This window comes from Plodia interpunctella, chromosome 2 (assembly GCF_027563975.2).
Source record: "Plodia interpunctella isolate USDA-ARS_2022_Savannah chromosome 2, ilPloInte3.2, whole genome shotgun sequence".
NCBI lineage: Eukaryota > Metazoa > Arthropoda > Insecta > Lepidoptera > Pyralidae > Plodia > Plodia interpunctella.
In genome coordinates this window covers 7,962,927-7,969,901 of record NC_071295.1, presented here as the reverse complement: position 1 = coordinate 7,969,901, position 6,975 = coordinate 7,962,927, and the positions used below count along the sequence as shown (strand labels likewise).

The following is a 6,975-nucleotide window of genomic DNA, read 5'->3' as shown; positions in this document are numbered from 1 at the left end:
AAAGATATATATAGACAAATAACATATATTGAAATAGCCGCAAGGAAGCTCGCGACTTGTAATGTAGGATACTAACTACAATATTTTATAACATTTAAACATCCAAGACCCAGGTCAATATGAAAAAGATCTTAATTTTTCCATTTGACTGTAAATAACCTGTGTGTTTTTTAGTTATTTCTGATAAATGATTATTCTATTCTATTGTTGTTTCCGGATGCAGGCGCCATACATGTAATAGTTTGTTTTCAGTAGCTCTTATAATATAATATATATATAATATTTTATACATAATATCATGCTTCTTTGGGGTATATAGTCACGGGTATGATATGTACTTCAGAGTTTCACTTACACTACGATCCTGATTTTTAACACATGCATACTTTCTTCACACATATTATAATCCCCGTTTTGTTACAAAATTCATAAATTTCTTGAACAGTAATAAACTTCTTAATACTCGATCAGATAAATTCTTACATCCTTATACTTAAAAAAATCTACTAAACGGGTTTTCATGCGGTTTTCACTAATACTTAGTGAGATTTCTAAGAAAGGTAGCTGTATAGTTTATTATGTTTTTACCCGAACTAAGCCGGGACAGGCCGCTTATATAATATAAAGTTTATTACGATAATAGTCTCGCGTGACGAGCTAGGTACCACGACGCACGACGCTTTCTAATAACTATAATTATTTTGTATAATATTAGTCACTTTGAATGAAGCTATTTTATTTTCCACTTGAAATCAGGTGATTGTACTAACTAGCTCAAAATTAATACGAATCTTCGCATGTTTTGTAACGATGTGTTGTAACGTCGCCTGTGTTTCAATTGAAGATTCTGCTGTGATTTTACAACCAGTCGTCTACATGACGTCAACGCTGTTTGGGAATGCTATTGTTTCCTATCAGCTGCCTGGGCAGTGTTTCTTAGTTGCCTCGTATCCATCCATGGGAGGATATGGAGTGATAATTTTAGGGAGGAACCACACGCCCATCCGGCCCCAGGTAACTCTTAGAGAAAAATAAAAATTAGAATAACACAAAAAAGGTCTTTTTCTTCTTATGCCGCTCCACACTGGCGTCGAATAGTTTACCAAACTTTAGGGGATTCGATATACGTTGCTGGTTTTTTATTGCGGTAAATGAAAGCTCTCGCACGTGTCTGTGTGACATGGAGCTGGCATAAGAGCTATACTCTTGTCGGTGGAGTATTCGCCACACCTCTCTATCCTCTGGTCTCCATATGACACGACGACGTTAAACTTCCAACACGACGATCTCGGTGGCGCAGTGGTAAATTGCTTACTTCTGAACCGAGAGGTCCCGGGTTCGATCCCTGGTCGGGTCATGAAAAAATGATCTTTTTCTGATTGGCCCGGGTCTTGGGCATTTATCTATATGTATTTGTTTTAAAATATAGTATCGTTGAGTTAGTATCCCAAAACACTAATCACAAACTTACTTTGGGGCTAGCTCAATTTGTGTGATTTGTCCTAATATATTTATTTCTCTTTCGGCTGGCTCGCATAACTCTTCAACGGTCTCCCTGGATTTCTTCTTCCTTTCACCTTTTCTTCAAGTATAGTATAAAGAGTAGTGTCATATCAAGTGGCCAATCATTCTTCTCAAAAAAGATAACAAAAATTAATATTTCCAATAGCTATAAATAGAAGGCAATTTCCTACATTTTTTGGAAAAAATATAGTTCTATGAAATATGATCTTAATAATGTGAACAGACACAAACATGAATAATACATAGCAAGCAATAATCCGCCAACAGAATATGTTATTCTGTTTATTTATACCGAAACACTTATGGAACCCATGACTAGGCATTACATCTCATGATGGGGGCAATATATCAGCTTGGCCTATTTTCGTGTGTTTCTAATCTAATCAACATTCATTAGAGTGCTAAAAGTGTTTACTTTATTGTAATAATTGTTAATTAAAATGTCATTTATTATGTACCAACGACGTATTATTATTAATTTGATATTGTAATCTAGAAATTCTTGAAAAGATTTTTCTTATTGTAACCATCGCGTTGCTTTTTTTTCACTATTTATATAGGGATGTGGCTCATATTATATGGTTACAACAAAAATATCTTTAGCTACAACCTAAAATTTACAAATGAGTAAAACGTACCTAGTTTGAACCATTTGTATAATGATAGATGTGGCTCGAATGCTTCAGTTTTATGTGCCTTACCAAAAAGACTATCAATAAAAATAACGACGTTACATCCGGGACATATGACGGTCCCCTCGCTAATGAAATAAAACTGCGGCGATCATCGGTGTGCGATAATCGTGTCATCTCGATTACAGTCGGCGATCATCGGGAATCGGCGAGTTGCACCGGCCGCATGCGGGGGTAATCGGCTGAGATCGGCTGTAGCTTTATTTGGTTAGAAGCGGCAAATCCTTATGTTTACAAAATATCATGCCTATGCGTTTTCACGAGTTCATTAATTGCAAGCTGATCCTAGATCCACAAAATCCTGATCCATGATAGAAGCAGTATAAATAATAATAATTAAATCGTTTATATTTTTCTACAGCTTACATTTGAATGTAAATGTACAAATTGGGGGAACATATCAAAACCTAAACTATTGGAGAGAACTGGTGCTGAGATAGATAAATAAGATCATTATGTAATAAACAGGGCACCAGGCTCACTCATTAATTGTTAACAAATCATTACTCTATAGGTTTTTTGAGAAATATTATAATTAATCATTAAATGTGACGTGAAAAAAGTGCTTGTGTAATGTCTGAATAATTGCGGTTTTGACTTTGTGTATGAATTTTAAGATGCAATAGGTTCACCTATTGTAAAAAGCTTCAGCTTTTTACGGCTTACACTTTTAACTAGCATTATACAAACTCATATTATAGTTTATTGCTAAGCAATTAAATATCATAGACTATTGGATATATAAATAATCATGACCATAACATCTAAGATACAAAAAAATCAGTCAGAACTTTTACAGCATTAATCTTTTATTTGATTTTATTTATGAAACTAAGCTTACTGCCACAAAAAGCATAGTTAAATATGATACGGTAACTCGTTACATCATTTATTTTGTGTAACACTAGATATTAAAGTCGTTCCTGTTAACGCAACAGTAAATAAAGGATTTGATCGTATTAAAATTTATTTTCAAGTTTTTAACTATGCGGTGTGGATTGCTGTGAAGAATGGCACGTTAAATATTGGATTTATGGCCGGCTCTCAATTTATTAACTCTGCAGCGATACGTCACACATGCCGGGGACAGAACGCTTTGTTGAGCGAAATCAAAAACAACTGCAGAATACGACATATTTGTGTCAGTAGGCTTGGTTTTTACTGAGATATGAGTTTTCGAAATAAAACACAGCAGCCCCACTGTGCGCTATATGGATTTTTTTGGACTTCTTTCTCAAATCTGTGCAAGTTGAGAATAATTTATTTTTGCAATGTTTAAATTATTTGATTAATGTATGTAATGTCTACGATAAAAAATCTTAAACTTGGTTGCAGTGAAAGAAAACATTTTTTTGTTATCTAATGTGTGAAATGGAGAAGGCAATCCATCCAATGAATGTTATCATGAAATTGGTTGTGTTTGTGATGACCACGACTCATCCTTAGCGCAGCTTAATAAAACGAGTGATGATAGGGATGGGAAAGCGCGTAAAATTAATTGAGCCGCAATATCGTCACTGCACTTACAGTCAATAAGCAGTATTCACAATAAAAGAGGCGATTTTAAGCACAGCACGCAAGCCTCAGTGTAACAATTACTTGGTCATGCGAGCGAGCGATCCATCACCACTGTGCCACTGTTCGCTACTCTGTGGCAATTTCCGGACTCTTATCTCACCTGCAACTTTCAGGTTCGTTTGTATAACAGAATTACGCTTGACAAGATCGTCGGCCATTTTGGAATATAATTGTGTCGAATTTTGCGAGCGACACAAAAATTACAAAATACGAGAATGGAGAATAATTTTACAGAATACTGGACAAATTAAAGATACACAAATAAAAAGTAACTCAAAATAAATGATACTTAAGTGGAAATCATAGGACAGGAGAAAACCATTCGTATTAGAAAACCAAAAAAGCTTGTAGTAGCTACACACTGCTATATACTATATGGAAATGCCGGGGATTGAACCCGGGGCCTTTCACATGCAAAGCGAACGCTCTACCACTGAGCTACATCCCCTTGTAATAAAACCTCAAAACTAAACACAATTTATAAAACTAAGTGTGGGTTGCACCGTCAACTTTGACGTTAACTTTAACGAGTGTAAAAAACACAACGAACGCCATTTTGTCCAAACATCAGCGCGCGGCGGTTAAAATCAACGTCAAATTTGACGGTGCGACTCGCCCTCAAGAAATCGATTATAACCTTTTGTCGAATATAACAATTGTAGTTATTAATGTTATTGACATAGCAGCGCACTGGCTGAGTAAATACAGTTTTAAAAGCGAAAATACTCAGAGGTTCTAATGCAATTGCCATACATTCCTCATTAATTATTTTATTAAATGAAATAAAACATAATTTGTACAACCTCATAACAGATTTATAAATGGGTAAGCTTATAATTTTATAAATAGATAAGCTACTAGTTACCGAGCACATAATTATTTAATAAATTATAGGCCTAACAATGCATATTTTAATAAAATTTATAGGAAATCCGCGTGTTAACAACACGCTAAGTAAGTAATACTTTTTTCGTGTTTACACAACTATGAGCTTAGTTTTAGATCCTTCTTTATAAAATACCTGAATGACGAAGCATGCTGCGGCTATTTACTGTTAAGTATAAGTTAATAGAACTTGTTATTCTACTCCCTATTTCTACTGGAAAAGACAAAAAATAAGCTTTCAAATTGTATAAGGGAAAGTTATTAAAATTTGTATATTTATTTTCTTTTTCTAATTTTAATATGATTACTATTTTATGACTGATGTGTCATAATGGTTCTTTATACATCACAGTAATGAATAAGCAACAGGTTGGTAAGTTATGTTTTAAAACACCAAAACTACCTACGTTAGATTATAATATTACAATAGTTTTCGTAGTCTTATATAATTGCAAAAGTCGAAAAAAAGTCTAGATTACATAATTGCAAAAGTCATCATCTTCGGGCCTGTATCCATCCTCCCTCGCTTAGGCTATATAGTTCCTATAGGTTTTGACATTGCCGTACGTTTCTTACGTCGAATTTCCATACAGTTTCTGTGTTGTCCGTCGACAGACTTCAAAACAACGAAGCAATTCGGCCGTGGCCTTAAGCGTACTTTATCTCAGATCATATAATAATTAAGGCGGGCTTAAATGAAGTGCAAAACAAAGTACAGCAATAATAAAGACCATAAATATAATTTCGCCATTAGATCCAACACTCGCTTACACACTGGAAACTGTTAAAACACCCTCAAAAGTTAAAGGTAACAGTTATGACATCGGCGATAAAGTTGGGCGATAGAAAACAATAACAAACGGAACGACTTCGGAACATTCATTGAAAAGGAAAGTTTGTCTATAACTGGTCGCAGGCGTTCGTCGCAGGTGCAGATTTACATAGATCCGGTAATGCGCTGTGGATATGCCATGCATTTCGTAAGTACTTGGCGTACCTACTAATTCCAAGGGATATGCTTTATTTCGATGACATAAACTTCAGGTCGTATCAGCCAACATGCGCGCCGCCGTTTAAATAAAATGACATTACGTTTTTCCGCGCAAGTTAGAGTTAACGTCAAAATTTACTGCTGTCAATGTCGAGAATTTTACAGATTACGAACATCGTGGCCATAAATTTATTGTACGGCTGATGAAGTTAGAAAGGTTTTAATTATTTTAGAAATTAAGATATTTCTTTATAATAAAGATTATAAATATACGTACAAAAAATATGAGTGTAAGAAAAATCTCCTTGAACTTTTAAGAGAAATAAAAATAATACATTACGTTTCTAATAAAATCTTCAATAAAAAGAACAAAAGATCCACACTCGTGACAGAAAATGTTCAATTATTTCTAATACAAAAAGTAAAGCGGGACTTTATTCGTAACAGATGAGCGTCTTGTGCCTTATCGCGAAAAACGTAGAATATTATAAAATGTCGCAATAAAGTAAATAAAAGACAAATGTACATGTTTAAATGCTTTCACAATGCATTTTAGACCCTATTTTTTGTGTGTTAGAGCTAAAAGTGCCGTGCATAGTCTGCTCACATAATGTAAAGGCGGCATTCGTGAGAAATATTATGAAAACAAATTCGCTGTGAGCACGTTCACTGTTCAAGTAATAAATAAGAGAGCAAAAGTACACAGACTAAATTCTGCATTTTATAAGAAGTCGTCTTTTGTCTTGTAAGATATCTAGTAAGTACAGAGAGACACCGGTTTGTCGTAAATCTAAAGCACATCATGGATTTTAATATCAGATACTTAGCCATATTTTTTTCGTCTTTACTAAATAAATCTTTATCTGTTTTATAAAACTAGGTCTTGGACTTCTCAGGGCCTTTCTTCCTTTTACCTTACCTTCAATGTTAGTTATAAAGAAACTTTTATCAAGAAGTAAAAGAGTTCTCAAATTCTCGACTCCCAAATTCTGATGGTGACCGAGTAAACATTCAAGCAATACTTTAAAAATGATCTAATTATGAAATACTATATCTTTTCCATGTCTTCTCATGCGTGAATTTTTCTGCGGAACAGACACGATTTTCATACAAACTTTAACCCCCCAATATAGCCGTATATTGGTATGATTTTAAAAAAATCCTTTGTTGGAACGGGGGTCTTTAACTACACGCATACCATATTTCATCACAATCGCTCAAGCGGTTTAGCCATGAAAACGAAACAGACAGACTGTCACATTTATAATATTAGTACAGATTTATCACCTATATAACTTCGTTTTT

The 6,975-nt window shown here is 34.3% G+C and overlaps 1 non-coding gene across 1 annotated transcript; it reads right to left on the bottom strand.

Annotated features, from left to right (window-relative positions):
- Window positions 1-4,170: 4,170 nt before the first annotated feature.
- On the bottom strand, window positions 4,171-4,242 carry TRNAA-UGC (transfer RNA alanine (anticodon UGC)). Its single transcript has one exon. It is a non-coding gene; the product is annotated as a tRNA-Ala (tRNA).
- Window positions 4,243-6,975: the final 2,733 nt, after the last annotated feature.